Here is a 25,404-nt window from a genome sequence, read left to right on the forward strand (position 1 = left end):
CTAACTCTGTGTGGCTACTTGGTTTGGGGGTTTATTGGGCAGGATTGGCCTCTAGAAAAAAAAAATGTACTACCTCTCTTCCTTCTCTGCTCCCCACCCAGCCCCATTATCACACACACACACACACACACACACACACACACACACACACATACACACACACACACAGTCTGTTTCCCACCCCCCCCTCACTCCCTAGCAGAAAAGCTCTGGGAAGTCAGATCTCTGGGGTGGGGGACATCCTGGTAGGGTGGAACAATGGTGTCACCAGAAGGCTAGAGCCCCTGATTCTCCCAAGTTCTCCCTGGCTGCTTGGCCTCTATGCCCCCTTGTTTGTGCTCAGCCACAAAACCCGGTGGCCTGATGAATGCCAGCAGTGTCCAGACTGCACTCCGCTGCCCTTAAATAAAGTCCCAAGATTGAAGTCTGCTGCATACAGATGGTGCTCCTCACAGGGAGCCTCGGTTTCCTGAGCGACAGACAATCCCACCTCCCACTAACACTGAAGCAGCGGGGCTCTGAATGCCTGGAAGTCAGGTTGACGAGAGGAGGACAAGAATGAGGTAAAAAGGAGCCACACAGTGCTGCAATCCTCTCTATTAAAAATAAGGCAGGTACCTAGCAGCTTGCTTCAGTGGCAGAAACTTCACTTCTGGAAGTAGCAGTGATCTGAGAGGCATGGGAATGGGTTTTTGGGCACCTGTGCATGGGAACAAGCCTGTCTCCCACTCCCTGGGCTACCTCCCAGAGCCCACACCAGCCACAGTGCCTGAATTGTCAAGTCTGTGGTATATCCCACTGTCAGGTCTTGGCCCACCATAAAAAAGCCTTGCTTCCCTGTCCTCTATGATCAAGGCCACCACCCCCAAGGAACTCAGAACTCCTCCTACCCAGCAGAGCCGTTAGCTTATTTCCAGAATCTTCCTTTAATAAGTGACCTCTGTCTATGTATCCTACTAACCACTGAGAGCAGAGATCTGCTCAGGTTCAGGGTGGAGGGGGCATTTGAGCTGCCAGTTATACCACTAAAAGCTGTGCCCACCTAGGAATGCCTGTGTAATCCTCTCTCCGCCACCCCCTTTCCGAGGCTTCTGATGCAAAGGGCATGAGGCTATTCCTTCCCGTGGTGCCAGCATCCAATTGCTCATTAGTCTCAGCTCCCAGGGGGTTATTAGGGCATCTCTTAGGACATTTTCTGGGATGCGGCAGCCTCTAAACTCTGTGGCTTGGAGAAGCAACCAGGAGGCCCTCTGAGGGGCATGTCCCCTGCTGGGCCACAGAGTTCTGATGGCATGCTTTCCCTCAACCTGCCTTCTGGAGCAGAGAGTGCCCACGTGATCTCCTGGCTTCCCTTACTGGGACTTGCAATTCGTGAGCTGGGCCCCCTTCCCTATGCCCAGCCCTTCAACACCCACAGTGGGGTTACGGGGGCTACCCTTGAACCCATACACAGAGGGGCATGGCTTCCTGGCCAAGGAGAAGCTACAGGGCCTCACTTGTTCTGAAGGGGCTCGAGGTGGGGGATGCAGCTTGGCATGAGCTCCTTCCAGAACAGAGCTGTTATGCTCCTGCTCCCTTAAAGCCTAGGCTCTATGCTCCCAGAGTCTGGCTTATTTCAGTGGACAAAAGAGAGAAAGGGACACCTGGGTAGCTCAGTGGTTGAGTGTCTGCTTTCAGCTCAGGGCATGATCCTGGGGTCCTGGGATCAAGTCCCACATCAGACTCCCCACAGGGAGCCTGCTTCTCCCTCTGCCTGTGTCTCTGCCTCTCTCTGTGTGTCTCTCATGAATAAATAAATAAAATCTTCAAAAAAAAAAAAAAAAAAAGAGAGAAAGAGCCCCTGATTGCGAGGCTGAGACACACAGCCTTGGTTGGAGTGTTAGTTCCTTCATTTGTAAAACAGGGACAAGAATTTTAAAATGTTATGGTTGTCATGAATGATACGTGCCTGGCACATAGTAAGTGCCCATGAAACAGGATCTGGCATTAGTTATTGCTACATCTGAGAGAGGCACGGAGAGGTGGTGAGAGTGGGGTATGTTAGCAAATCCCTCCTAGGCAGCTTTCCCTGCAGCCTGGCCCTGGACGGACCGACAGACAAATGGAAAGTTGGCTCTTCCTGCCGGCAGGGAGGCCATGGCTTATTTGCCTGTGCAGGGAGCATCTAGACCTGCCTGTGTGAAGCCCCTTGGTCTCCTTTTCCTACCTGGGACTTCGCTGTGTGTCACTTGATGGTCTCAGCAATTCCACATTAGGCCTCAGTAAATAGCAGAGCAGAGGGCCGAGGGCGGCGAGGGGGAGTTTCCTCCTTCACACCCTGGATGGAAATGGAAGCAGAAAAAAAAAAAAAAGGAAAATGGAAGCAGAAGTCCACATTCTCCATCTAGATTCCCACCCATCTGACAGGCCACCGTGGCTGTTTCATTGGGATTTGAATTCTGAGCTGTTGTTCAGAAATAGTCCATTTTAGGCCAATGATTCAGACCTCAGACCTAGGACAAGCAGCTGGGCAAGGCCTGCCCTCTGAGAACGTTCATCACGCACACAGACATGTGTATGTCCATGGAGGGACTGGCCTTGTTCCTGAAATGGCCAGCCAGATGAAAGAAGCCTGTTTTTCCTCCTTTGCCCATTACATCACAGAAAGACTGTTTTGAGTTGGGGAAGGGTAAAAAAAAAAAAAAAAAAAAAAAATCAGGGAAGGGAAGTTTCAAAATGAGATGAGGCCCAGGGCATCTCTTCTTGCTGCCCTGCCCATGACCGTATGTCTGGTGGAGAACCAGTGAATCCTGGCACTGAGAGGGACCTTAGAGAGTTTCAAGTTACATAGTGAATGTGTTTGAGTGTGTGTGTGTTTGCGCGCACGCTTGTTTCACATTTTTGTGGTGTTTTAAAAAGATTTTATTTATTTGAGAGAAAGAAAGAGCATGAGTGAGTAGCAGGCAGAGGGAGAGAGAGAAGCGACTCCCTGCTGATCAGGGACCCCAGTGTGAGGCTCGATCCAGGACCCCAGGATCATGACCTGAGCTAAAGGCAGAGGCTTAACTGACTGAGCCACCCAGGTGCCCCACAGTTTTGTGTTTATTGAAGTATAATTTACACACAGTAAAATTCACTCTTTTTAGATACAGCATTATAAATTTTGACCAACCGACACAGTGATGTAACACCATCAAAAATCAACATAGAAAGTCTATCACCCCCAAAAGTTCCCTTGTGGCTCCTTCTAGTTAATCTCTTCTCCTCAGTCGCTTGCTTCTGACAACTATTGATCTGTTTTCTGACCCCATAGTTCTGCCTTTTTCAGAAAGCCACATAATAGGAATCATCCAGTATGTGGCCTTTTGAGTCTAGCTTTTCTTGCTTAGCACAATGCACCTTGTTGCATATATCAGTAGAACATTCCTTGATGTTTTGTTTTTAAACATAAAGAAACAGGCCCCGAGTGGGGAGGCAAAGAAGAGGTGGAAGAGCAGGGCCTGGAGTCCAGGTCCCCACTACCAGCCACCCCACAGGCTTGTCAGCCACAATTTCTTCAGTAAAAAAGTCATTTTTACACCCCCAAAATCCATGCGCTCCTGTCTGAGAAAGCACATGATGACAGAACCTGCACACTGAAGAGAATGCATGATTATTCATCTACCAGAAGCTTACTTGGAAGCGAAGGAAAGCAATGGTGCATATCAGAGTGAATCTTTATTTATTCAGTTAGCAAGTAGTGCTTTGTAGACCACTACCAATAACTCTGGGGCTTTCCCAATCCTTTTCCAAATAGATTAGCACAGAATAATGAAGTGATAAGCTACCTGGAAGCAAAGTGCTGGAACAGACCCCAGGGACTTAGGGATCTAGGGTAGAGTGGTACAGCCATGAAACCCAGGCTATGAGGAAGAAATGATATGGGGCTCTCCTGTTTAGAGATCTCAAAATCCAAAAGTTCCAAATAATTGAAGGTTTTTAAGCATCATTATAAATTCATGAATTTAAATGTATTTGAAGTATTTCAATCTATCACATTTATTATCTTTATTGGTATCCAAAGTGTCCCATTTTGAGCCAGTAAAGAGCCTCTTCAAGTTGGCTCCTGAGTCCTTTAGATACAACCTTGGAGGTCTTTGACAGTTTTGTTACTATGTGACATGGCAAGAGAATCTAGAATCATCTTGTACATTTCCTGTCTCATACCTAAATTCCAGATGAATGAATGTCTAATGAACACTTGGTCATAACATCAGGGGGTCCTGGGATAGATTTTGTCTATAGAAACTGAGTCTCCCATGCCTCCAGACTATTCGAATTAAAAATTCCTTTAATAATCAATCAGCCCAGGCTCTTCATTCTAGAGAAAAGGAAACAGAGGCCCAGAAATATGAAGTGACTTACATAAGGGTATGCAGGGCTATAGATTTAAAAACTAGGCCTCCAGAATCTTGATCCCTTGTGCTTCTCATAGACCAATCTCTCCTTACATGCCCTCAACCCATCTACTCAGGCCCTTCCACTCAAGCTACATCCTAGCCTTTGCCATTTGTGTTGGAAAGTAGACCCAGAAAGTGAATGTACCCAATTTCAAAGCTTACTATAAAGCTACAATAATCAATACAGTGTGTTACTGGTATAAGGATAGACATGTGGGTCAATGGAATAGAATTAAGAGTCTCAAGAATAAATCTATACATTTATGGTCAATTGATCTTTAACAAGAGTATCAAAACAATTCAATGGGGGAAAGAATTGTCTTTTCAACAAATGGTACTAGAACAACTAAATAAAGGTAACGAATGAAGTTGGGCCCCTGCACCACATCATATAAAAATGAATTCAAAGTGGATCAAAGATACTACTACTATGGAATTCTTAGAAGAAAATATACACACAAATCATGACGTTGGAATAGGCAATATTTCCTTATATATAACACCAAAAATACAAACAATAACAAGGAAATTGGGCTTCATCAAAATCAAAAAATTTGTGCTTCAAAGAATACCATCAAGAAAGTGAAAAGACAATCCTTAGATTGGAAGAAAATATATGAGTATTATACAACTGACAAGTACTTCTACCTATAGTATATATCTCTTAAAACTCAGTAATAAAAAGACAACACACGTTAAAAATGGGCAAAGGATGTATATAAACATTTCTTCAAAGAAAATATGGTCAACAAACACATGAAAAGATGCTCAATACCACAAACAATCAGGAAAATGCAAATCAAAAATACAATGAGGGGCACCTGGATGGCTCAGTGGTTGGGGATCTGCCTTTGACTCAGGTCGGGATCCTGGGGTCCTGGGAGAAAGTCTGCATCAGGCTCCCCATAGGGAGTCTGCTTTTCCCTCTACCTATGTCTCTGTCCCTCTCTGTGTGTGTCTCTCATGAATAAATAAATAAAATCTTTTAAAAACACACACACATGTGAGATACCACTTCACACCCACTAGGTAGACTATAACCAAAGAGACAGGTAATAACAAGTGTTGGTGAGGATGTGGAGAAACTGGAGTTCTCATACACTGCTGGTAGGGATCTGAAATGGTGAGCCATTTCAGAACTTTGGAAAATATTTTGGCATTTCTTTGAAAAGTTAAACACAGAATTGCCAGATAACCCAGCTATTCCACTCCTAGGTATACATCCAGAAAAAAGGAAAACGTGACCATACGAAAATTTGGACATTAATATTTATAGCATTATTTTTACTAACCAAAAAATAGAAATAATCCAAATGTCTGTCAACTGATAAATGTATAAGAAAATATATAAAAAAAAGAAAATATGATATATCCATACAATGGAATATTACTTGGCCATAAAGAGTACAAAGTACTGATCCGTAATACAACATAGATGAGCCTTGAAAACATACTAAGTGGAAGAAGCTAGTCACAAAAGACCATATACTGTATGATTCTATTTATTTGCAATGTCCAGAAAATGCCAATCTATAGATACGGAAAGTGGATTAGTGATTGCCTTGGGCTAGGTAGTGTGGGCCAGAAGAGGGGACAGAAAAGTCATTGATAATCGCTATGGGATTTTTTCAGGGGTGATGAAAATGTTCTAAAATTGATTTTGGTAATGTTGCACTACGTTATGAATCTACTAAATACCATTGGCCTGTACACTTTAAGTAAGTAAATTATATCATATCTAAATCATATCCCAGTAAAGGAGAGAGAGAGAGAGAATGGGAGAGAAGGAGGAGGAGGAGGGAAGAGAGGAGGGATGAAAGGAGGACAAAGAGGAGGAGGAAAGGAAGGAGGGAGGGAGGAGGGGAGGGAGATGAAACAGCTATAGACCAGAAAGAAATCCAAGCCTGTTTTTCTAGGTTGCTGGTCCCCAGAGAGCATGGGTGGAAGTAGACACAGAGGACTTTGAAATCCTACCTAGTGGTAAAGACAGGGTCAGCAGGTACTAGGTCATCCCAGAGCAAGTGGTCTATTTCAACCGTCTCTGCCTGCTCTGGGAATTCAAGCCCTGAAGCCCTGCCATGGAAGGAACTAATTAAATTAGGTGGATTAGTGGTCTGTTGGATAAGAGATCCACTCAACACACTCCCCTGCATCCAATATGAGCCGTGTTTCCCAAAGCTTTAAGCCCTAGGGACATTCAAGCTGTAAGAGGAAATGCCCTTGATGGAGTCAGAAGACTCAGGTTCTAGTCTTGGATCAGCGACCATTAGCTGAGTGTCCTTAGGCAGCTTATGATACCCCAAGCACCCAGAGAAAATGTTGAAAATAAAGAATGCCAAGCCCCACCTCCAGAGGTTCCAAATCAGGGGGTTTGAGCAGGACCTCAGGAATCTTCATTTTTAGTAAGTAATCCTATCTACACAGCAAAGAAAACCATCAACAAAATGAAAAGGCAACCTACTGAACGGGAGAAGATATTTGCAAATCACATAGCTGATAAGAGGTTAGTATTCAAAATATATAAAGAACACATGTGGGATGCCTGGGTAGCTCAGCGGTTGGGTGTCTGCCTTCAGCTCTGATTGTGATCCTGTGGTCCTGAGATCGAGTCCCATATCAGGCTCCTTTCGAGGAGCCTACTTCTCCCTCTGTCTGTGTCTCTGCCTCTCTCTGTGTGTCTCTCATGAATAAATAAATAAAATTGTAAAAAAAAAAAAAAAACAGAACACATGCAACTCAATAACAAAAAAACAAACAACTCAATTTAAAAATGGACAGAGGAATTAAACAGACATTATTCAAAAGAAAATATACAAATGGCCAACAAGTACATGAAAAGGTGCTCAACATCACTAAACATAGGGAAATGCAAATCAGAACCACGGTGAGAAATCAGCTCACATCTGCTAGAATAGCTATTATCAAAAAGTTAAGAGAAAACAAATATCTGTGAGGATGTGGAGAAAAAGGAACCCCTATCCACTGTTGGTGGGAATGCAAATTGTGTAGCCACTAGAAAACCATATAGATCTACCTCAAAAATTGAATATAGAGGGGATCCCTGGGTGGCGCAGCAGTTTGGCGCCTGCCTTTGGCCCAGGGCGCAATCCTGGAGACCCGGGATCGAATCCCACATCGGGCTCCCGGTGCATGGAGCCTGCTTCTCCCTCTGCCTGTGTCTCTGCCTCTCTCTCTTTCTCTCTCTGTGACTATCATAAATAAATAAAAATTTTAAAAAATTTGAATATAGAACACTTATATGATCCAGCAATTCCACTTGAGGGTATATATCCAAAGAAAATGAAATAATTGTCTCAAAGAGACATCTGCATCTCCATGTTCATTGCAGCATTATCCACAATAGCCAAGACATGGAAACAATCTAGGTGCCCATTAACAGGTGAAAAGATAAAGAATGTGGAAAGAAAGGAATATATATAATAAATAATAATAGCATAATAAATAAAATACATATGAAATATTATTCAGCCATTTAAAAGAAGAAAATCTTGCCATTTGAGAAAACATGGATGGACCTTGAAGATATTATGCTAAGTGGAATAAGTCAACAGAAAGGACAAATATTGTATGATCTCACTTATATATGGAATCTACAAAAACCAAACTCACAGAAACAGAGAACAGATTGGTGGTTGCCAGGGGCAGGGATGGGGGATGGGGGAAATGGATGAAAGTGGTCAAAGGTACAAACTTCCAGTTATAGGAAAATAAATTCTGGGGATCTACCGTACAGCATGGAGACCACAGTTAACAATACTGTACTGTATATTTGAAAGTGCTAAGACAGTAACCAAACTTACTGTGGTGGTCATTTCACAATATATACATATATCAAATCATTATGTTGTACACCTAAAACTAATACAATGTAATATGTTAATTAAATCTCAATAAAACTGGAGAAAACGTAATGCTAGATGATTCTGACAACACAGTCAGATGTGCTCCACTGGACTAGATGCTTCCTGTGGGTCTTTCAGCCTGAGAACTGTATGGGAAGAGGGTTTGATTGAAGTTCAGAAAAGACATGTTAACTCCTATCCACTTCTCCAACCAAAGTTAGGTAAAGGCCTATGTGACTGGCTATACTCAGAATTTCTTTAAACCAATTAGAACCCCCTTTATTGGTTCTCTGTTTGTCACCCTCACAAAGCAACCAATCCTGGGTTCCTCTTCCGGAAGAAAGGCCTCTCACTGGAGGGATTAAGGATGCTCCATGTATGCATGCACACACACAAACGTACACACACACACATGAGAATATGAGCCAATCTATCGAGTAGTTAAGTGCTTCTATGCATGCAAGACTTTGCCATCATGAACCCACTGAGCCTACAGATAAATGCATCAGGCCAGAAACAAAGGGAAAAACATTGGGATCAAACCAAACAGTAAATTTCAAATTGGATCAGTGGCTCTTCCTCTAGTTCCACCGTGGAGGCATGTTATTAGCTCTCTGGACATGCTCAGTGGCTGGCAACATCCACACACAGGAACACACACACACAACATCCACAAGGCCCCTCCCTCCCTGGTCAGGCATAAAGCAGAGGTGACCTTGATATTTGTCACTCCTCAGGCTTTCGCACTAAGACTCGTGACTGCACTCAGGAGTCTGAGCTTCGGGCTGGAGAGAACCAACTTTCCCTTTGGCTCTCCCACATGATGCCAGCTGGCAAGCCCACAGAACTTATGCCAGTTCACTCACACAGTGTTCTGTGCCTTTCACCAGTTCCCTGCTGCCCCTTCAACCCCCTCCACAATCCAGCCTCATGTTATGGCAGAACAGGAAAGACCACCCAGCAGCTGGCCCCACAGAGGAAGGCAGGAGTGCATCTCCCCCAAAGAAGATAGATGGGAATGAGGCAGAATTTGATAGCTGACCTGACAAATGACCCAGGGGGCAGTTCTAATGGAAGACACATCCTGGAAAATATAAGTCTATAACTATTTATGGAAATTGGCCATGTGACAGGTGTTGTGCTCACTGCAAAGCTTATACAGTTGAGTAAAAGTAGTCCTTGTCCTCAAAGACCACACTTTCTAGTAGAAGACACAGATATGTAACCAACCAACTGGGACAGAGGGCAGAGGCACACAGGTACACATAAAACACATATGGCTAGGGGAAACTAATTCTACATAGGCAGAAGACAGGAAGAGGGTGGCATGAAAATTTCTGGCCTGTTTAGGGAGCAGTGAGTGGTCCCCACAGCTGGAGCATGCAGAGTGTGGAGGCCTGCAGTGGGTGAAGGAAGAAAGATCAGAGCTACAGACCAAAGAGAGACATCATGATGGCTCAAACTAGGTCAGGGCCCGGCAGTGAGGTTGCAGAGAGGGGACAGACTCACAGGATGCTGGGGGAAAATATAAGGCCCCATGGTAACTCAACAAATATGGGGGTTGGACAGGGAGAGGTGAGTACAGGATGTTTCAGAGGATTCAAATCAGGATAGAGGAATACTGTAGGGTCAATAGACCTAAAATCTGGTCCAAGGGGCATGAGGACAGAGCTAGTCGACTAGGAGCAGTCTTCCTGAGAATAAAGGCAGTGAAGGAAGGGAAAAGATAAGAGGTGGTGTTTTTAAGGGCATTTATTATTTCAAAGGTAGAGCAATTTTAGGTCTGGTCATGGGGTGGTGGAACTTGAAAGGAACAGGCAGGCCACAGTACAGGAGGTAAGGGTCGTCCCAGTGGATGTTGAGGCCTCTGGGGATGACAGCAGGAGGCAGAATGGAGGAAGAGCATAGAGGGTGGAGAATATGGAGAGGCTGGCAATATGGAGCCTCTTACCCTAGGGGAATATATAGAGAGATGACCTGGAGATCCATAGATGGGGGACTGAGGATGAGGAGAGGATGGACCACCAGCCAACATCCCTCCAGATGGAGAAGGGCTCCTGGGCAGAGTTCAGGGGTTAGTGGCCTAAAGACAGCAGTAGGAAAGGATGGGCATGCCTGCTTCCAGCTTCAACCAGATTGCCCTCAGATGTGCGTCTGGGATGAAACTTTCTCCGCCACCTCTATCAGTTCTAGAAATAAAAGCCAGTCCCATTTGGAAGCCGAAGCTGTGTCTGGTGCTCTGCATAGAGCTGAACCCCAGGCTGGATGACTTTTGCTCTCAGACCTCATTTTCATCTGCCCTATTCCACTAGGAGAAAGTGTCAAGGATGACTGGAAACTCCCCCTTCTGGTCTTCAAGGGCTGTCTGGTAAGACTGCCTCTCAGGAAAGCAGCCTGATGACAGCATCCTTTTAATTTTTTAGTCATCAGACCCCTCTGTGGGGCTCACGGTGAACTGGCTCTTACCAAATTCCAGTCTCTGTTGAACAGGGCTAAGGAAAATTTTCCTTTGTTTGTGGCTCTCCTATCACCTTCTTGCTTTCCTTTTCACAAAGGCAATACAGATTTTATTCTCCCAGTTTTTCTATTTAGGGCATTTCCTCCAAGTCCTATAAAACCAGTTTAGACATGTCTCTGTTTGGCCACATAAAGGTGGGCACCTGCACACACAAGCCTGCCACATACGGAGTTCCCAAGAACAAAGAGAGATCCTGTTGTCCTCTTCCCCAAAAGAGTGCATACAGAGTCTTCATCGATGGCATCATCTTGAAATCTGTAATAGAAATAAAACCAAAGATGACGATTGATAGCAGAAGGATTTATAGCAGTTAGGTATCTAACACAATAAGGTTCTTCCTTTAGTGTACCATTAAAGCAGCAGACAGGTTAGGACAGATCTGTAATTTCATAGAATGTTTTCTGCACCTTGAAGCATAAACTCTATTGTTGGTTTTAACCATTTGGAACAGAACTATTTGCAGAAATGTCAACAAAATGAGTATCCATAATGATACGGCTTTGTGATACAGCACAGTCACAAGAGCCATGCTGTGGTCCCAGGATGTAGACAGCCTGGGGGGGGGGCAGGAATTTGTCAGTCTGGGGTTCTCAGCATGATGGATCCAAGGCTGCCCTCTTCCAGGCCCTCAGTGCTCCTAACCTGCTCCACTATCCTTTGGGAAGAATGAGTGATCTTCAGAGGAGCTCTAAAATCATGCAAATGTCATTAGTAATATTAATTTACACCAAATTTAAAATCTGAGGCCCAGTTTGAGAGCCCAAGGCTCTGAGATGCCTTCTGTATGCCTTTCAGGTGAAATAAACACAAGGGCTTTATAACAGCATTGACCTCTGTTGCAGAGATCTCTTCCCTCTTATTTCTGGAAATATCGGTGCCATCTGAAGAGTCAGGCTGCTGGCAGAGGGCCTCCAGGCTCACGAGGCCGAACCCCATTTTGTTTATTAAAGTCATCTTCATGCATACATGCACTGATGTTCCCAAGGGGTGGGCTGTAACAGGCAGGGATGTTATTGATACTAATTACACAACCCTATGCTGTCTCTAACTCGAGACAAAACTATTAATAATTTTCTCTTGCCCCAAATTCTAAACTCATATCCATATGAAATTCATACCTATATGAAATTTTTCTGAACAAATATATTGAAAATTTGAAATGTCATCTGTTAAGGGTGGTCTACTGTGCCTAGATGCTGGACATCTCTTAAAGAAGAAACAGAGTTCCCTATGTGTAACCATGACCAGGGTTCTACATTCCTGTAGCATTCACCAACTCTTAGCACTTACCTCTTACTTCTCTCTCTCCCCTTCCTACTTCCATAGTTGACCCCTTTGTACCCTGCCTCTGAAAAGCTCACACATCTAGCACAGCTCCATTTCTTATCATGTCAAGGCAATAGCTGAAATGTCACCATAGAACATCATAATTTGAAGAAAGCTGGGTGGGTTTGCCCATGTACATAATAAAAACACACCCAAGGACATGTGTTTTCTCACCACACACCTGTCTGACCCATGACACTAGAGCTCCAGGTACATGTGCCATCTGAAGCACTACCTCCCACTCAAGTCTGAAAGGTGACTTACGTTTCCCAGTGTCCTTAGAAGAAGCCCAGCACAGCCCCCATTGGAGAAAGCCACTTCCTCATGTCACTGAGCTGCTATTTCCAGATCTGAGGGACAGGGGAACAGCTCAGATTAGTGGCTATCTAACCCAGGCCATCAGCCCCAGTAACAGATAGACATTGCTTTCAAAACCCGAATCACATCTCACTTTAAAAAGAGGAATAAGTCGGAGTGTGTCACCTTCAAGGCAAGCGCAGGGACTTTATGAGTGGTCTGAGAATTGGCACAGGATAAAAGCCTCTTGTGTCCCTCCAGGGGTTGGAACTCTTGACCTCTGCACTGCCTTGGCTCCCACAGCAAGCAGTTGAAATTAGCTACACTTACACCTGGATTCTGACTCAGACCCCTCCCTTCAACCCAGAACACAAGTAACCAATCTATCTGCCCTCCCCATTAGAACTTCATTCTGCTCATTTGAGAGCTTCTCATTTTACTGATTTGGGGGGGGAAATGCTCTGAGTTTTTCTTTGGGAAGAAGGTCTTGGGAAGACCTTCGCTAGCTTCTGGGACATGGCCATGTCCTCCTCTTCCTCCCAAGTGTCTGTCTCCCTTGGTGATACTACACGGCCTCACATCTCAACAGCCTGCAGCCAACCCTGACTGCTCCTCCTTCAGCCTCCAGCCCCACTGGACATTGAATCCTCTCAGTTCTTCTCTACTCCATCCTTACTGCCTCTGCCTTAGCTGAGGTACAGAACTTGACCTTGACGGTTTGCAGTAACATACGTGTCTCTGGTCAAAAGCCTGAAGCACTATCGAAATACACTCATTTTCTGCTTAAACATCAGAATCCACTTAACTCCATCGCACAGTGTGTGTTACACACTCATGATGTGTCAGGCTAGTGTCAAAGATAGAAAGGCGTCCAAGGCAGAGTCTGCGCCCTTGAAGAGTTCCCAGGAGTCTGCTGGGGCACAGGCACATAAATGAATATGGCTTCATGTGAAAAGCGCTAAAGTGAAAGGAATTATAAAATATTTTGGAATTCTGGGGGCCAGAGGTTGGAAGAAACTACGGAAGACTGGCGATATTTGGACTGAGGCTTAAGGGTTAAGTGAGCATTTGTCAAGGGGACACTAATGAAAGGGATCCTGAGGGATCTTTTAGGAAATGAAATGACGTGGGCAAAAGCACAGGATTATAGAAGCCCCTGAGTGGACAGGGCCTCTGAACAGGTAGTTTGTGTCCTTGGCCATCGCTGCCATGTGCCACATGTACCATCTCTAGCAGATCATCAAAATTAGGCCAGGGTACAGCAGCATGCTGGCTGGCTGCTACACCAGGTGGGAAGCAAGTCATCCAAATAGCAAGACCAATTCAGACTACATCCTACAGACCTGATAAGAGGCTATGGAAGGGCAGAAGGAAGAGAAAATATCTGGCCCCAATGCCCAGAGACACTACAGGGAAGCATATGGACAAGTCTTCAGTGGCATCTCTCTCAAGTAGGCTTTCCTATAGCCCCAGGATAATGATATCCAGTGACAATATCCAGCCCCACTGATGTCCTAGAGACTCATCCCTTACAATGCTGGTCGCTCAGCACTACTCAAAGGCCACCAGAGACCAGCAATGCACAGTAAAGGGCACTGTCTCTGACCACAGAGTGCTCACAGTCTCAGAGCACAGATGAGACCCATGCAGAGCAACGAGCAAGCAAACAGCATGTAATGATGTGCCCAACTGCATGTTGTAGCCCTGATGCAGCTCTTCAGAGAGTAAAAGTCAGCTCAGTGGGGACTGGAGTCATCAGAGATGGGTTCAAGGAACAGATAGGTGGGGCATGAGCTGAACCATGGAGGCTGGATGGGACCTGGGCTATAAGAAAGGGACAAAGGACAACCGGGGAAATACTACCAGCCAACTCCTGAACCAGGACACCCAGTTCCTTAAGATTGGAAAACAACAACTTGATGCTCGTCCATCCAGATTCCCAGCCATCACAAAAACCCTCCTGCGACCCCAACCATCCAGGCTCTTAACTAACTGGGTGCTGTCAGGGCAACAGAAAAGAATTGAATGGAGGACTGTCCAGAAGACACAAATGCCTCTCGGTGACAGCATAGTAACACCTTTTTCAGAGAGGCCAGGATCCTAAATCTTAAAAGATTTTGCCTTGGGACTCAGGGGACAACCCTTCCCCTGACCCTATATCTCAGCAAAAATGTCATCCCCACCTAGGGCGGCAGTTTTGCCCTGCAGGACGGAAGCAATCAGTCTCCATCCTCGGCATCCATATTCATGGCAATTGTTCATGTCCTGACCTGTAGCCCTGTGCGGGATGTCACCCTGGGAGCCGGGGCTGATGGTCCCCAGAAGTGCACTTCAGGAATTAGCCCACAGCCATCTGCCTCTCCTCCAAGTAACTCGGGCCCTGGGAGAAATAAACAGCTGTTGTCACTGCAGTCCCAGAGATGCATGAAATAGGGCAAGGAGGAAGGGAGGCGGTAACTTTCAGAGCCAAGGCCGCTCCTGAGAATGTTTGAAGGTTATTAGTGTGGCTATAATCAGACCATTAGCCAAATGCAGGTGGAGAATGAAGTGGTTTTGAAATTGCTTTCCAGAGAAAGCAGGGTCTGTGTTGGTGTAATCTATGCATGTGATCTCTTTCAAGTAGCTCTTCTGCTTACTACATGACCAAGGAGCTAGGACTCGGGTCTCCAGCTAACCACAGTCAGAACCAGCCACCTCCCTGGCCCTTGAAAGGGGTCAGGGCGTGCCAGCCAAAGCCCTGCCGTCTACCTGTTCCACCTGCCCCATGTGAGCAAGTGCAAGCCATGAGTCACCTTCTCAAACTCCCAGTCTAGGTCCAGAGACCCAGTTGGCTCATAAATACTTCCTTTTAGTTCACAGGCAGTGGTCTCACTCTGCACCCCAGCACGGGCAGTGTCTAGAGGCCATCCGAACCCCTTCAGGTTTCCCAAGGGGATTCGATGGCAGTCTCATTTCTAAGAGCAGCTTCTTTATAAGAAAAGGGTCCTCAGAGTCCCTGCAGATGAAACCTCTTGCCCAGCTCTTTCTTAGCCACTGAGCAGATCCAGGCCTCCTCCCAAGGCCGAAGAAGAGGAAAGGATGTTCCCACCTGCTCCTCCCTGAGATGCCTTGTCATCGTGAGCGGCACCCCCATCCATCCATTTCCTCAGACCTAAAGCAGGAGTCTTATTCTTTCCTTCAGCCCCTCCACAGCCAATCGGTTACAAATTCTATCTTTGGATCTCTTCAGCCACCCTCCTCCTTCCCACTGCATTCCAACTGATTCCCACCGCCACAGCCTAACTGGGCCCTCTGTGTGCAATTCAGCCAGAATCATCTCCCACAGATTTCAGATCTGACCCTCTGACACCTCTGATCAATCCTTCCAGAGCTCTCATTGTCCTTCAGACTACGTCCCAATGCCTTGTCTGGCCCTCGCCTTCTTGTGCCTCGGCTGCAGCCCTACCGAGACCACTCACGGCATCCCAGGAGTTCTGCTTTCTCTCACCAGCAGGCTTCACACATGCCACTGCCTGTGCCTGCAATGCTTTCCCTTCTCCTCCCTCCTCACTAAATCCGACTCCCCCTTTGGAGCTTGGCTCAGGCTCCACTCTTTTCCAGAAGCCTCCTCTGATCCCTCTTTCACCCAAGTTTGGATAAAGGCCCCCTTTTTTATGGGCTTATTGCAGTGTATTATCTGTACATTTATCTCTCTCCCCTGCCCTTCTGGGCTCCTTCCAGGCAAGGATGCTGTTGGTATCAGCTTTGGATCCCCTATGCCTATTACAGCACGTAACACTTAAAAAAAGCATTTCAAAAGGATCAAATAGTTGAATTCGTGAAAGAGCAAATAAAATAATGGAGGAGATTGCAAAGCATCTGATGACCCAATGGGACAATACCTTGTTGAGTAACTGATTAAGATAGCAGAACCATGTGTGCACTCATACCGGCAGATCTTAGGAATGTTTTCCAATGGAGTAGCTTCAGCTTCACCTCAGAGATTTCCCTGCATTTTGGACTGGTCCCCCTATCCCATCCAATCAAATGTGCTGACTTTTGGTTCTGTGAGTCTTATTACCAACCCAAGGAACAGCATTTGTAATTGGCCCCTAGCCTGACAAGGTGTAGGATATATGACTTGGCTATAGTGCAAGGACTAGGAGCATAATCACAGTCTCTCCATCCAATGTAATTCTCCTACCATAGGAACTTTGATGCACCCAGGATGTGCCTCTTCACCCTGAACTAGGTAAAATAACCTTTGATATGCTTATCTACTCTCTTCAGAGTGGATTGATAGGCACAATGAAAGAACACAACCTTCTGGACTGGCATTTGCTGGTTTCATAAACAAGTGAAGGGAGGCCAACCGAATTATAACCTGATTCACAGAATGGAAACTGCTCTGTCCGGCTCAGCCTTCTTCTTGGGCCAATATTTCTGTCAATCCTCCTTGGTGCCCCTGGTCTCTTTCACAAGCCGGCAGATGTGTTTGATGCAATGCTGGCAAAATGACATACAGATGGTTACCCATATGGTGCCAGTTTGGATCTGACTCCTGGAGAAAATTCTGGAAGCCCACTCAGCTATGAAGGACACCCACTAGCTTTCTGCACTAGGTCCAAAGCTGACTGCTCATGGGGACACAGGTGGGAAGCAGGTGTTTCACATAAATGGACTACCCTCTGCTAATCACTACCAATCAAGCCAGTGGTGCAGGGGAAAACAAAATGAGAAAGAATCATCATCCAAGAGGTGAAATGACTGGTGGCCAAGGAAGGGATGGTCTGGATTCACAGCATAAATGACCATATTTCAGGCAGGCTCTGTTTCAGAGAATGACAGAAATGTAGAGACAAAGTGTTTGGGGACTTCAGATTTAATTCCAATTTATACAATATCTGGGGTGCTCAGTCTTAATAAATTCCATTTAATAAGTGTCCACAGCAAAGAACAGATTCATTCAGTCAATTATTCAAGGTTTATTGAACACCTACCATGTGCCAGGCACTATTCTGGATGCTAGGAATAGAAAGGTGAGCAATTTCCATAAGGACCCTCTGTTTCAGAGACTTACATTCCAGTTGGGGGAGGATAGAGATACAAATAAGAATATATCAGATAGCACTAAATGCTGTGCAGAAAGGTAAGATGGAGTGATGTAATAACAAAGAAGAGGGTGGCACTTTAGATTGGGTGACTAAGAGGTCCTTTTGGAAGAGCTGACATTTGAGGCTACAATTTGAATGACAAGGAGGAACCAGCTAACCACACAGGCATCAAGGGAATAGCAAATGCAAAAGCCCAAGGTGAGACAGATTGATGTTCAGCTAACCCCAGAACACTAATGACTCCCAAATTTACACTTGCAGCCCACACATTGATTTTGAAATTTAGTCTCACTCCCTGAAGTCTCAGGAAGTTTAAAGTCAACTTTTCCAAAGGTGAACTCATGGTATCCCTCCCAAACCACCTCCTCTTTCTGTATTCTACATATCAGTGAATGATATCACCATCCAGGCTGCTCACAAGCCAAAGGATTGGACATCATCCCTCGGTTTGGATTTCCCATGAAGCAGCCTCTTAGATGAAGATTAGCGTTAGAAGATGTGCTAGAAAGTGCTCTTGGGATGTCTACCTGTAGAAAGGAAGGAAGGAAAGCAGGATTGGAAAAAGAAGATGCTGAGCTGCAGTGAAGTGTCAACTAAGGCTTCTACCAACCCCAGGAGAGCTCTGAGTCTGTGATGGCCCTCAGAGTTGTATCAAGGCAGGACAAGGGGCCTGGGATGTGGATTTTGTACCCTGATGTCAACCCACCACTGAATGTGCGCTGTCCATGAAGGTGGTGTGCCTTGGGCAAGATAACTGTCTTCAGTTGAGGGCGATTCTCCCAGGGGCTGACGGTGTAAGTCTTTCGGTCCTGTAGGATCAGGATAACACATCAAAACATCTACTTCTCACTTTGCCTCATTCCCACCATCCTATAGAGATGAGGCCTGTCCTAGATGTGGGTGGGGGAGAGTCTAACTTTTATACATCTCTCCCACCTATCTTGTCCTCCTCTTCCACTTTGCACTAGTTCAAGTCTCAAAATTTCTCACCTGGACTAGGTCCTGCTTTCCCTAGCCCCCTCCAGTCTATACTCCACATGGTTGCCACATGGCTATCTTATTTTTCTAAGACACAAATCCAAGCCCACTACTCTACTGTTTAAAGATCTTCGGAAGCTATCTTCAGAATAAAATCTGAATTGTCTTCAGGACGAAATCTAAATTTCAGATCACAGAATTTCAGATCCATCATGACCTGACCCTGTTTATGCCCTGTCCTTATCTCACCCTACCCCCACCCCAGATTCTATGCTTCTTTGGTCTTTCTACATGAGTCCCATGTTCCCTAAGTTTTTCTTTGCACATATGGCTTTTTGGTCAGGAAGGTCTTTCCAATCTCCATCCTTCTGCCTTTTGGGACTCACTGCAGTGCTCAATCCTGAAACAACATACCCATCATGATCCATCCTACTACCCCACTCCTGCCAGGTCATCTTGGCCTTCCCTGTAGCCCAGCATTCACAGCTCTCTCATAATAACCTAATGCCTTGTCCCTCTTCCCTGTAACACAGCAAGATCCCTAAGAATAGAGACTATATCATATTCTTTATTACATCCCAAATACCATCACAGTGCATGGCACATAATAGGAACCCAGTAAATATCTGATGAATGAATCAGCTGGTCAACCAAGGAGAATAAGAGAAGTTAGTAACATTGTCTAACAATTTAACCCAAAATGAGGTAAGTAACGATTTCATTTACCTAATAGGGATGTAATAGCTATAAGGAATGGAGAGTGTGAATCTTCATACCAGGGCAACAGCCCCACAGAGGGTTAGGACTGTATGCATCCATGACAGCCCTTTATCCCTGAACACTGTTCTCACATAAGCTGAGGGTCAGCCATGTCTGTGTATTTCTGGTAAGCTGGTGGACATGTCCATAAGAAGCCCACCACGACTCACCTAATACTCATGCCAAAGCCCTTCTCACATGCTTTCCTGTACTACAGAAACTGAAAGAACCACATCTATTTCCAGACCTCATGTGACCTACTTTCTACCAAGCAAACACACCCATCAGATAGTCAGAAAGTAGAAATGAGTAATGTGAGGTGGCAGCCATGTACCACAAGATCAGAACTGGTAATGGAAGTGTTTTGTTCTTGGTAGAAGCTATAATAGTTCTACGGCTGGGGTCCTGTCTCAGAAGTAATAAATGGATGCAGGTGGACCCAGCAGTGGGCTTCTGCTCCAACAGTCAGGTGTTTCTCCTGGCTGGTCTCCTGACCTTTGGTAACATCAACCCCGACCTTATAATGAATCCATTTGTCCTTAAACTAGGGTATGGACAATATACCCATTTACAAGAAGGCCTGTGTATCCTCCTTGGAAGGGGTTCATTCTGGGGGGAGAACCAGCCAGATGTGATGAACCTAACCCAGCAGCCAAGCCTCTGTCATCGGAAGGATAATTCTGTCTTCAGATGCATCTCCTGGCCCAGGCCACAAAGACTCCTATCTGAATCCCATGATTAACAGGAGAACCGTCAGTAAAAATAGAAAGAACTGTCAACTACCACTATGCAAATCACTGAGTCTCGGCCAGCCCTGCTTGGCCACTCCCTCTCTAACAGGGCAAGAAGATGGATTCTGCCCCATGTTGCTTCCAATTATTCTGCAGCTAGGGCATCTCAAAGGCTTCAGTCAGAGGGGCACATCATCACCAGTCAGAGCTAGCAGTGCCCGGAGGCACTAGAACCAGGGGAGCCCCCAGAGGGATCAGTGGTTATGCCACAAAGGGGAGGCTTTGTGAACTCTGGTGCAACTCTCCCTGGGTTCTTCCGGAATATTGGGGCAGAGGAACGTGTTGAGGTGCAGGTGTGAGATGCTATTTGGGGACCCCAATAATACTGGGGGAACTCTCATCTGTGAGCCCCTGGGACTGCCCAGAGGTATGTGGGGAAGACTTGGTGGACCAATATATGGGGCTTCTCAGGGACTTCCATAAATGTTGTCAAGAACATGGGGCGACATGTCTTTGGGACTCCAGAAGGACCACCCAAGGACTATGGTTGGTGAGTGCATGAGAGACACCCTGGAGACTCCTACCTCTTTACCGGAGTATTTACTGAGAGAGTGAATGAGGCACTCTTGGGCTCCAAATATTCCCAGGGGGCATTCTGCATGACTGAATTGAGGCAAAATCCGGTGAAATTTAAGGCTTACAACTCGTGTGACCTTCTTTTTCCCCACAGTCCTTGGAGCATTTTCACATTCATTTTGGTTACTGAGCATTACACCCCATCCCCCTTCCTGAGAGACAAACTTATTATTTAGGTCTGGCAATTCTTTTGTTGAGGTCACTATCAAAACTTGTGGGCCTGGGAGCCATTTTGACCCTGTCTGGTGACCTTGCATATCACTGCTGTGCTCCATTAGGCAACAAAGTTACAATTTAACTCCCAGAAGGAAAGCTTTTATCCCTTCTCCTGTGGGACCCCCTGGGGGTTTCCCTCTTGCTATTCACAGAGCTTTCAGGTGGCCTATGTGAAGAAAGGAGTGTGCAGGGTCCCTGGGTGTCCCGGGGTGCCCCACTAAGCCAACACCCTACTTCTTGGTCAGCTGCCAGCCCAATTTTCTCCTCCCCTACCTCCACCGCCAAACACTTCCGCCCACTGCGACGTCTTTGCAGAGTTGGGAAACGTGCCTCAGAAACTCATCAGAGAACGAAAGATATGAATAAACAGTTCACAGAGGAGGAAAAACAAGTGACTACTGAACACTTGGAAAGGTGTCCAAGCGCACTCAGAATTTAAGAAATGCTGCTTAAAACCAGCTATCACTTCCACCCATTAAATTAGTAAATTTTTCTCAAAGAAGGATACCCAGAGCTGGCAACATTGGTGTAAAGTGGGGGTCTTGTCTCCTACTGGTGACACTTGAAATTGGTACAAACTTTTGGGGAAGCAATCTGACAGTACATATCAAAAGCCCTTAATATGTTCCACACTTGGACATTGTCACTCTGCTTCTAGGAATCTATCTTAAGGAACAAACCAGATTCCTGCAAGAGGACATGTGCTATAGTGTTATTAGAGCAATCACAAAACAAACATAGAAACATAAATGTTCAACAACAGAAACTCTTAAATAGATAATGGTACATGAGTATGGCAAATATCAAGAAATGTTAAATATCATGCTTTCAAACAAAGTCATTGCGTGAAGACCTTCTTATAATACAATACTAAGTAGGGAAAGCACAGGGTTCAAAGACACACAGGGATTACCTGACCAAAGACCTAACTCAAAAATATAAAACAACTTTCCAACAAAATAGGATGATAACCCAATTAAAAAGTGAGCTAAAGATTTGAAGATACTTCATAAAAAAAGCATGTCAATGACCAAAGCACATGCAAAGATGATACACATCAGTAGTCATCAGAGAAATTCAAATCAAACCAATGAGAAAACCCTACACACTCACCAGAATGTCTACAATCAAAAGGGGGATTAGTCAGTATTGCAAAGACTTAGAACAAATGGAACTCTTGTTGACTGCAGGCGAGAGTTTAAAATACTTCAACAACTTTAGGGAACCATTTGGCAGGTTCTCATAAAGTTAAGCACACTCTTAAACCACATAACCCCACAACCCCACTCCTAGGTATTTAATCAAGAAAAATAAAAGTGTATGTCCACAAAAAAATACTTGAATACAAACACTCGTCATCACTTCATCAAAATGGGCAACAACCCAAATGCTCACCAACAGGTAAACGAATAAGCAAACTGTGGCTCCCATAAATAACAGAATACTACTCAACAATATAAAAGAACAAACTAGTGATTTATACAACAAACAAGTGATTTATACAACAAAGATTCTTCCAGAATCTCAAAAACCTTATGCTGGGAAAAAGAAGCCAGACACAAAGTGTACATACTGTGTGTTCCATATATATAAAATCCTAGAATAGGGAAAATTAGAAGTTCCTTGGGCTGAGTGAGGGAGGGGATGTAAGAGGAACAAAGGAACATTTTGGAGATGGAAAATGTACTACATCTTGACTGTGATGTGCTTATTCAAAGTCCATGAACAGTCTACCTCAAAGCAGTGCATTTTTTAAAATTTTACCTCAATAAAGTTTTTTTTTTTTTTTTGCTTAAAAATATGTTATAGAACTAGGGGTGGTGGAAGGGGAGGTGGGCGGGGGGTGGGGGTGATTGGGTGATGGGCACTGAGGGGGCCACTTGATGGGAGAGCGCTGGGTGTTATTCTATATGTTGGCAAATTGAACACCAATAAAAAATAAATTTATATAAATTTTTAAAAAATAAAAAATAAAAATGTGTTATAGAGACTTCCAGCTAAAAAAGAAATAGTGCATTAACTACATGCATGTCTCTTTGAGACCCCACTAAAGATAGCAAAGAAAAAAAGAGCAAATAGGGGGATCCACTTCAAAAGATGTGGCCAAGTTGGAAATTAGATGGAAAGGTGGTAACTCACCCAATGGGGTGATGAGTCCCTCAGCCTAGAGTATATTCATTAGATGATTTGGCCAAAGGGAGAAGGCTGAGCACTCAGGAATGTCAGTGGGAATCGGGGCAGGTGAAACCAGGGATTGACTGCAGAAGGATTCATTGAATATCTGTAGATGGGACAGTCTGTTCCCATATTGTGCCATGCTCTGGCATAGAAAGCAGTCAAGTGCCCCCTACACAACCTCTGATAAGACACCTGTGTGTTCCACTCTTACACACACACACACACACACACATACACACAGTTTTATTGATATAAAAGACCCAGATTAGGGGTACTTGGGTGGCTCAGTGGTTGAGCATCTGCCTTTGGCTAAGGGCATGATCCCAGGGTCCTGGGATCGAGCATCACATCAGGCTCCCTTCAGGGAGCCTGCTTCTCTCTCTGTCTATGTCTCTGCCTTTCTCTCTCTCTGTTACTTATGAATAAAGAAAATCTTTTAAAAATAATAAAAAAATAAAAGACCCATATTATAGGAACCCTCTAAGAAAGTAAATCAAAATTATAAAGGACAGAAAAGATGAGGAAATCAGGATTCAATCCAGAAACTCCACATTCAAATAATAGGCTTCCAGGGAGAACAGAGAAGAAATTATCAAGGAAATAATACAAAACTTTCCAGAGCTGTAGGACATGAGCCTCCGGAATGAAAGACCCCCCAAATGCTTAGCACAATGACGGAAAAACCACCATACTTGTTACATGATTGAAAATTTCAGAATCCTGGGGATGAGGATAAAATATTGAAACTTTCCAGTGTGTAAAAAACAAGTCATCTGCAAGAGACTCAGAATCAGGCTGACCTTAAGTTTCTCATAAGCAATGAGGGTGACAATTTCAATGTTCTGAGAGTGAATTGTCCTGAATCTAGAATTCCATACGTGAAAAAAGCATCAATCAAGTGTTACAGTGGAATATTCAAGGACTCAAAAAATTTACCTCCTTCACACCAGATTTGTGGAAGTTACTTAGTGGACTGCAACCAAACAGAAACTTAGAAGATGTTGATCTACAAGCAGTGTAGATCAGAGCAAGACAGAGAACATGGGAAAAGAGACTCTGGAAAGCAGTATACTTCCTGGCTTACCTGGTTGGATGAAAAAGTTGGAGTAAAATAGAGAATTTGATAAAGACAGCAAATGGACAAGGAAAACCTAGGCAAAACAGAGCTCATTCAAACAGCAAATGCACCATTGAGGTACTGTTGGGTACCCCAAATGCAGGAGCCATGGTGACACAGTCATGACGACATAAACACTGTTTACTGATTCTTAGTTTTCCAGAAGAACCTCAGGAAAGATGGAAAATTTAATTGTTGTATGTGGAACACTCTGGAAAAGCCAAAGTACTATAGACAGAAGTTGATCAATGGAATATAGGAAGGGGACCTGAGAAACAGTGGGTTTCTGGGGCGTGTTACTGTCCTCCCTCCCTGTAGAACATGAAAGGCCAAAATAACTGTAGAGTTGATAGAACAAGATTAAAAAGATGTGAGTTTGTTGCTTGTAGTGAAAAGTAACCAGTAGGGGGATGATTGCAGTGGAGGAGACGGGGACAGAGAAGCCACATCATGAGAGCAGGAAGTCTAGCGGATAATGTCTAACACTGATAAGCAGGAAATAGTGGTAGACCCGTGTCAACTGGAGATAGAAGCTGACATAATCACCAGAAGAAAATTCCAGAAGGGCTAAAAGCAGCTTCCTCTAAGGATCAGGACTAGGGATGGGAAGAGGTCAACAGTGGAACTGCTCTTCATCCTAAACTCTCTTGTATTTGCCATTCTTATTTAATCATGTGTACAAATTACCTCACTAATTAAAAAACAACAACAACACTTAAAAGAACTTTAAACAACATACGATTGCCAATATTCTAAAGCATACACAAATAAGTTCATAGGAAAAAAGACTTGAAGGAAACATAGTAGCTGTGTCTGGGTGGAAGTTGTGTTAAGCAATTTAGCTTCTTTACACTCTTCCATTTTCCCAAATTTCCTATAATGAGCATCCATTATTTTTAGAAACAGAAAAGAATGTTATACAAAAAATCAAAATGGCATTTAGGAACTAGCTTTACGTGATACTGGAAATGAAGGGAAGGAAACAAAATTGAATATCAAAACGAATTCATTTATATAAAATAATATGCGTGAAGGTAGAGACTTAAAATATTGACAGTAATTATCTTGGTGGTAGCATTATGGGTGATTTTTCTCATCTTATCTTTCCTTTTTCCCCCAGTATATATTTTTTATAATAAGCATATTAAACCAGGTCTGGCTGGGGAACTAAATCTCATCTTTCTATTGGCTTCAGATCAAAATAATTATGTAATGCCTGTGCATGGTGCTGACACCTAGAAGGCCCTGGATGAGCACTTGTGGCATTAATGGAA

General features: G+C 44.5%; 2 long non-coding RNA genes across 2 annotated transcripts; both read right to left on the reverse strand.

Moving 5' to 3' along the window:
• Nucleotides 1-10,068: 10,068 nt before the first annotated feature.
• Nucleotides 10,069-14,806, reverse strand: LOC140639435 (uncharacterized). The gene is made up of 3 exons (XR_012036157.1): nucleotides 14,693-14,806; nucleotides 12,390-12,475; nucleotides 10,069-11,054 (listed from the first exon to the last, which is right to left on the reverse strand). It is a non-coding gene; the product is annotated as an uncharacterized lncRNA (long non-coding RNA).
• A 1,978-nt stretch (nucleotides 14,807-16,784) lies between these two features.
• LOC140639436 (uncharacterized) lies at nucleotides 16,785-24,218 on the reverse strand. Its single transcript, XR_012036158.1, has 3 exons — nucleotides 24,098-24,218; nucleotides 18,222-18,324; nucleotides 16,785-16,907 (listed from the first exon to the last, which is right to left on the reverse strand). It is a non-coding gene; the product is annotated as an uncharacterized lncRNA (long non-coding RNA).
• Between the last annotated feature and the right edge of the window lie 1,186 nt (nucleotides 24,219-25,404).

Source organism: Canis lupus, chromosome 9 (genome assembly GCF_048164855.1).
Source record: "Canis lupus baileyi chromosome 9, mCanLup2.hap1, whole genome shotgun sequence".
Classification (NCBI taxonomy): domain Eukaryota; kingdom Metazoa; phylum Chordata; class Mammalia; order Carnivora; family Canidae; genus Canis; species Canis lupus.